Source organism: Mus caroli, chromosome 15 (genome assembly GCF_900094665.2).
Source record: "Mus caroli chromosome 15, CAROLI_EIJ_v1.1, whole genome shotgun sequence".
Lineage (NCBI taxonomy): Eukaryota > Metazoa > Chordata > Mammalia > Rodentia > Muridae > Mus > Mus caroli.
In genome coordinates, this window is record NC_034584.1 from 55,849,090 (window position 1) to 55,857,213 (window position 8,124).

The 8,124-nt window shown below is 39.1% G+C and overlaps 1 pseudogene; it reads left to right on the top strand.

The window, feature by feature from the left end:
* Positions 1-6,086: 6,086 nt before the first annotated feature.
* Positions 6,087-6,722, top strand: LOC110310053 (annotated as a pseudogene).
* Positions 6,723-8,124: the final 1,402 nt, after the last annotated feature.

An 8,124-nucleotide genomic window follows, 5' to 3' on the forward strand; every position in this document is an offset into this window, starting at 1 on the left:
ACAAACAATTTTTTTAAGATGTATTTCATTGTTATCTTTCCCCTTTCATTGCTGATTTTATGAATTTGAATACTGTCTCTATGCCTTCTGGTTAGTCTGGCCAAAGGTTTCCTATCTTGTTAGTTTTCTCAAAGAACCAGCTCTTGGTTTTGTTGATTCTTTGTATAGTTGTTTTTGTTTCTATTTGGCTGATTTTAGCCCTGAATTTGATTATTTCCTGCCTCTACTCCTCTTGGGTGTATTTGCTTCTTTTTGTTCTAGAGCTTTCAGGTGTGCTGTCAAACTGCTAATGTAAACTCCATTTCGTTTCTTTTTTTTTTTTTTTTTTTACATTTATTGATTTATTTATTATATGTAAGTACACTGTAGCTGTCTTCAGACACACCAGAAGAGGGCATCAGATCTCATTACGGGTGGATGTGAACCACCATGTGGTTGCTGGGATTTGAACTTCGGACCTTTGGAAGAGCAGTCGGGTGCTCTTATCCACTGAGCCATCTCACCAGCCCCATTTCGTTTCTTTTTAGAGGCACTTAGAGCTATGGGTTTTCCTCTTACCACTGATTTCAATGTGTCCCATAAGTTTTGGTATGATATGTCTATATTTTCATTACATTCTAAAATGCCTTTAATTTCTTTCTTTATTTCCTCCTTGACCAAGTTATCATTGAGTAGAGCATTGTTTAGCTTCCATGTATACGTGTGCTTTCTGTTGTTTTTGTTGGTATTTAAGACTAGCCTTAGTCTATGGTGATCTGCTAGGGTGCATGGGATTATTTCAATATTCTTGTATCTATTGAGGCTTGCTTTGTGACCAATCATACGGTCAGTTTTGGAGAAGTTACTGTGAGATGCTGGGAAGAAGGTATATTCTTTTGCTTTAGGATGAAATATTCTATAAATATCTGTCAATCCATTTGTTTCATAACTTCTGTTAGTTTCACTGTGTCTCTGCTTACTTTTTGTTTCAATGATCAGTCCATTGCTTCGAATAGGGTGTTGAAGTCTCCCACTATTATTGTGTGGGGTACAATGTGTGCTTTGAGCTTTAGTCCTTCCTGTGATCCTGGTTGTGTCAGAGCTCCTCAGAGTTCAGCTGTCTCTGTGATCCTTTGATTCTGGGATCCTGGGATCCTGAGACCCTGGTTGTGTCAGACCTCCTGGGAGTCAAGCTGCCTTTGGGACTCTGAAATCCTAGTGTTACCAAGCTCCTGGGGTCGTGGGATCCTGAAATTCTAGGATCCTGTGGTCCTGGGATCCTGTAGTCCTGGGCATGTTAGAGAGCCTGAGAGTGGAATTTCCTCTGGGTGGTGTGGGACTGGCTATGGAGTTCGTGCCCAAGGTCTACTCACGGCACTGATTCAGACAAGAAGGAACCAGTGCCACTGGTTTGGGGAAGTTCCTAGGTGCCTGGGTCCCGCTGGTCCTAGTTACTTAAAGTGTTGGGGCAGATTTTGTGTCCTCTTCACCTCTGATCCTATGACCCTTGGTGTGCTAGAGAACCTAGAAGTGGATCTTCCTCTGGGTGTTGTGGGACTGGCTTTGGAGCTTGCACTCAACGTCTGCTCAGGGCTCCAGCCCAGACAGGAAGGACACTGTGCCACTGGTCGGGCAGAGTTCCTGGGTGACCAGGTCCCACTGGTCCCAGTTACTTCTGGTATTGGGGCAGATGTTGTGTCCTCCTTACCTGTGATCCTGATCCTAGGCCAACATAAAAGCTCTTGAGATCTCCTGTGGTAGTCTATGATACAAACGAAGAGCATAATATGGACAACAGCCTATGGTGAATTCTTATCAAGTTATCTGATATGCCACAGCAATGGTCAGTGGAGCCATGTGTTCAGGATTACCACTGGGCCAGGGCCTTGATGGAGCCATCAGTGTGCTAATTCAGAAAAGATGGCTCTTTTGAAGCTCACATGCTTGCCCAGCCCACACATGACTAAAACACAGAGACTTAAGATATGATTTTAAAACATAGGAGACTGAGAATACATGTAGGATGATTAAGAAATGAAGTGTCGAAGTGTTTTACTTTTTCAAAGACAGTAAGAGGGAACTGAAGCATAGATAAAAAATGTTCAGAGATTAAAGTGAAGTCCTACTCAAAGATTTTTAAATTTTCTCAAAATCAGACTTTTCAAGACCTGGACAGAACAACTTAATCATAACTTCCGTTGATGAAGAAGAAGAAGAAAAATATGGAATTTTTTAAAAAGAAACAACAGGAAGGGAAAGGGAACTAAGAACATGCAGAAATAGTTCAGGTGCATGTCTTCTATTTTTTTAATTTTTTGTTGATTCTTCATGTATTTCACATCATGCCCCCAAATTCTACTCATCTCCCTGTCCCTCCATATCCATCCTCTACCCTTGTAACCTCTTGCCCTCAAGAGAAAACAAACAAAAAATATTGCTATGGAAGCTAAGGGTATCACACAATATACCCTTTTGCCCAAAGACCTGTTCTTGCAAATGTTCATTGCAGTTAGTCACTGGTCTGTTTCAAAGTCTCTGGTTTCTGCTACACTATCAATACTGGGTTCTCACCAGGACTCCTAATAGATATCCTATTGTTACCCTGTGTCATGGAGATCTTATAGCTTTGGTTCTCCAGTACTGATGCCTTCATGTGAGGTAACATTTCAAAGATGGACTAGATCCTAGGGTTGGTCCACTCAAAGCCCTGGATCTGGGAACTTTGTGGAAGAGAAGGCAGAAAGATTGTAAGATCCAGAGGGGATAGAAGACACCAAGGAAAAACAAGATTGGTGTATATATACAAATTCACAAAGACTGTGGAAACATGCGTTGGTTAGGCACAGGTTTGAGCCAGATGGGATTCCTAAGAGAGGGATCCCATATCTAACCAAGAAGCTATCTCCAATTGATATCTGCTTATAATAGAAAAATTAGTTTTTCCAACGGAGTCTCGCTGAGTGTGTTATCAATACTTAGTGTAGATCCCATGCCCCATAGTCGATGGTGAATACAAAACAAACTCAGTGGTGTTTCTGGAGACTTTTTGTCTCAGATTGCTTTGTTTGAACATCTTTTTGTCTTATTGGTATTTCCTTACATATATTGTGATTTCTAATTGTGTGGATTTATGTGGCATGTTTGTATGTGTGTTTCTTGTTTTATTCTGGTTTGTTGGACTTTCTAATGGATGTTTATCCTTTTGTCTGTTTTCTGATGAGAGAAAAAGAAAGGGCATGGAGTTTCATGAGTGGGCAAGTAGGGAAGTTCTGAAAGGAGGTGGGGAAGAGAAAACTGTATTCAGAATACATTATATAAACCTTTTCAATTAAAAAAATGCATTATAAGAAAAAGAAAGAAAGAAGACAGAGACCTGAGTTCTGAGACAGAGACTGTAGCTAAAGTGTTGGGTTCACATTGGGAACCCAATAGAATGGAAAAAGCACAACAAATTCAAAAGCATTCAGTAGAGGTCTGGAGGGGGGCTCAAAATCATGTTGCATATAGAACAATTGAAAGAATGACAGGTGTTCAGTCTGGAAAACTAAGTCCAAAAGAGACCAAGCCAGCTGTCTGCAACATTTGAAGGACTGTCATGAGGATAATACATTCAACTAGTGCTCCACGACTTAGGCTCAAAAAAGAGACGTGACAGATTTCAATCCAAACTACAAGGGCAGAAGATGGGTTTCTTGGTAGCTGTGAAGTGGTTGAAACTTTTTTTTTTTTGGATATACAGGACCAACATAAAAGTATGTATTAAATGTTCTCCCAGATTGGTTTTAAATATAAGACTGCATCATTCTTTGGTCAGATGACATGAGCTCTTTCCAAAAGGCAGTAACCGTAGCTGGTAGGATTTTCAGAAATTGTTGCAGCTATCGTATATATTTTTAAAGAATGTTCTGGATATGTAAGCTATTGCAAAGAGGAATCCCTTTCTTGATAGTTTTATTTACTCATTCATCATATTCCTCTTGCCTGCCATATTCTAGTGTACTTGTCTAAGTATAGAGCCTTTAAATGTTTAAAATTTCAAATTTAAAAAGTAATCTCTGATTCAGGGGCCTTATAATGCAAAGGCTGGAGGTAGGTGATAAATACGAATGTCACACTATGCTAATGCTTGCGAAGGAAATAACACAGCAGGAAAAGAAAATGGAATAGAGCAGACAAGGAAGAATGTTTCACTGGCATGTTAGCGAAAAGTCTCTAAAGGAAGACAATCGGATGAAAATATGAATAGAAGTCTGGATGGGCTGCCAAGCAAAAGATCACTCCCGGCAGAGGGAACAGTTAATCCAAGATTTGATGATCAGCAAGTATCATGTAGATGGAGCAGAATATTTAATAAAAAGTGCCATAAGTGATGTAGTCGGAGGCATAATTAGTGGCAGAGGTACATGTCAACTTTGTTGACCTCTGTAGTAGCTGTGGGATTTACTCTTAGTAGGACAAGAAGGCTCAGCAAGAGTCAGAGCTAAGAAATGAAGTAATCCAATGCATGAGTTTAAAATAACGTTCAGAGAACAAGCCAGAAGGAGATCCATATAGAAGCAGGGTGAGCATTACAAGAACACTGTTATAGATGAGATAAGGCTGAGTACAGAGTGGGAGCAATGATGGGGGGGGGGGGAATAAGGTTCAGATTCAAAACATTTTTAAAAGATATTTTGAAGGCAAATGCATAAGAATATGTGAATGGATCTGATATGGAGAGGACTCAAAGGTGATTCTAGATCTCCAAAGTGATCACTTGGGAGAAAGGAAGAAACATTTACTAAGAAATGAAGGTGGACCAGAATAGTTTTTTAAAAAAAGGGAAAAAAAAAAAAGGAGTCCTCATTTGATCATTCCAAGTTTGAGCTATTTGGTCAACAACTAGTTTGACAAAGGGTCTAGAGCCTAGTAAAAGATTTGGTTTAGTGATGCTTTCGTGGGCTTTAGCATATAGAGAAAATATTCATCAAGCATGACAAGGGATCTCTGGTGAGAGGCAAGAGGATCCAAAGAGAGGCAATTCTTGTCATGTAATGAAAAGATGATTCCATAAAGTGACCAATTGGGTCAGATGATGAAATGATATTCTGATAGATGAATGAGGCCCCTTGAGGATAAAGGATGAAACATGGACTCACAGCAAAAATGCAGAGACAATAATAAATTTTTAAAAAATGTGGAAACCAATGGGGGATCTTCACAGAATAGTGTAGATCTGGCTATGAAAAAAAAGAAAGAAAGAAAAAGAGGGATATAAGGATAATAGGAAGTCATGAGTGCAAGTCTGTACAGCATTTGACAGCTCAATGAGTTTTTTCATAGTAAAGGGATAGTTGCAGACGTCCATCTAGAGTCAAGGACAAACTCAAGGTTTCCATTTTTCAAAGATAGTTAGTTGTAGAGAAGAAACATTAATAGCTGAGGTACAGCTATGACCTATTGATTGATCCATGCTGGCTATTTAATTAGTGAAAAGTTTGTACTAATAAGACACTTCCTTGGATTTGACACCCTCAACAACTCAAAGGCCCAAGGGGCCATGTTGAATGTGTTCCATGCTGAGGTAAGCACAACACCAATTATCTATAATATTCTAAAACAAGAAGACATGGGCCACTGGTTTCTTTTAATACAGAAAATATATAAATGAGAAAAATACAAAGATTGAAATCATCTTACGAAGTTATTTTAGAAGAATCATTTCTCTAGCCATGCTTTCTTTCAAAGTAGGTAATAATTGAGAAATTGAATTAGAAAATGTTTTTCAGGCTGTGGTTTCTATGTCTTGTCTGCCATGGCTATTGACTCTAAAGGTCATTATACTTGATGAGATGGTCTGGGAATGTCTCATGTTTAATTTCAGTCATAGGGACTCTAATCCAGAAAAGAAGTGACAGTACATGAGTTAATAAAAACTGAGGGAAACTTGAAGGAGAGAGTAGCTGGTTCTTCAGGTCATGAATTCATACTGGTTATTGAAGGAAATGTGCCTGGTGGGTGCCTACTTGAAGGAAAGAAAATAGAATTTTGTTGGGTTGAATCAAAGACTATCCTGATTGTAGTGGAAGTATTAGTTTTCATAATTGAAGGTAGCAAAGTAAAGCAAGATGTCAGTGGATCTGATAGCATCTGAGGTGCAGCTCTTTGGCTTCACAGCAGACTTACCTACTGAGGATCTACAAAGCATTTCTACCTAGCCACCTGTTTGAGATGTGATGCAGGCTGTTGAACAGGTTATTCTAAAGAATCTGGAGGGCATCCCAGACTGTGGAATTAGTCCTTTCCCAATTTCTTAGTGCACAGAGAAGTTTCTCTGCTTCATGAAAGGAAGTTTTGATAACCTTCTTGGCAAAATGAAGCAGCTGGGTTTTTTTTGTTTTTGGTATTTTTGTTTTTGTTTTTTTGCGGTCAACTTTGCATATTCTCCCAAACATCCTGCTTCCTAAAGATAATTGGCAGGTGCTACATCCTTAAAGAAGAATTCCAACTTCTCAAAAAGAAAATTGAAGTGTTACATACAAATAGGTTGGATTGCACACCAAGCAGACCCTCCTTGCAGAGTGAGAAGAGCAAAGCACCATTCCAGCCAAACTGAGAGAGACTCTGGCTTTCTATGACATGCTTAAAAATATTGGCAGAGAGCAGAAAACTGGTAGCTTAACTTACTGATGAGGAGTGGCATAAAATTCCAGGATATTAGAGACAATGTGGACAAAGAAAGTAAAAGATTAGAAACATGTTGATTTCTTAATAGTGAAAAGGGAGGGCCAATAAATAGGTAGCCTTTCTTTGTTTACTGTTATGTTTTTAGGTCTTCTTCCTCTTTCCTAGGTTCTGCAAAGCAGATAGTCATATATTCTAGAACTGGAGACTCTATATCAGAGTTCTGAGGCAGGTCTATAGTTCTCTGCTTTTTCCCTTCTGGAAATTAAATTGTTCCCTCCCCTACCCCCACATCTGATAATGTCTCCAGGTCTTCTTTCAGAGTTGTACCCATTCTGTGTTAAGAGTGTTTTTGTGTAACTTCAGGAGGGAGTGAAATCTTCATGTAACTGGATATGACTGCTCATTGTAAATAAGCCATGCATAGTCATTCACTGAATGGTGTGCTATATAAGCTGCACATGTGCTACATCAGTGACTTGGACATAATAAAGCAAGAAAGTTGAGCTAGAAGTGTATACTATATGCAGCATGTGTGTGTTGGAGTTTTTAACACAACACAGTATGGAGAAAAATAGAAAGAGGAAAAAAACAAAACAAAAAACAAAAATGGAAAAAGAATGCAGTAGAGAGATTCAGGCATAGGAAGTGAAATATATTGCAAGATTAGAAGGGGCATGGCCAATGCATAATATAAGGTTTAACTCAAGCTTGAAAGAGAAGGCATTAGCTGTGCACTTATGGGACATCCAAGGCAGAGAAAACAGTCAGCAGAAAACCCATAAGCTAGGGCATATTAAGAAGGTCACACAGCTGGAGCAGATGGACAAGGTGGGAAACAGGGGTTACACCTGTCACTTTCCATTCTATTTTTATAAGACAGGCAAGGGCTGATGAGATGGGTCAGCAGGTAAAAATGCTTGAAGTACAAGCCTGGTAACCCGAATCATATTCCCAGAACTCATGTAACAGTGGAATGAAATACTTGACTTCACAAAATTGTCCTTTGGCTTCTGCACATGCGCTGTGACATGTGCATACCCTGTCCCCTCACATATGCACACTAATAATTGTTTTTAGAGACAAGAAAAACCATGTATGGGTGATTGTGTGCAATTAAAAACTGATTCATTCTTGGGCATAGTGGTGCATGCCTTTGATCCCAAAACTTGGGAAGCAGAGACAGATGAATTTCCATGAGTTCAGGTCTACATAAAGAGTTCCAGGACAGCCAGAGCTACATAGAAAGACCTTATCTCAAAAGAAAAAGAAGAAGAAGAAAAAGAAGAAGGAGAGAGAGAAAGAGAGAGTGCGCAAGCAACAACAAAAAACAAAACAAGTATCTGCCACAAAATAATCAAGACACTGAATACAAAGAACAAACAAAGAATATTAAAAATTGCAAGAGAATAAGACCAAGTAACATATAAAGGCAGACCAATCAGAATTACCCCTGACTTCTCAACAGACAATCTAAAAGCC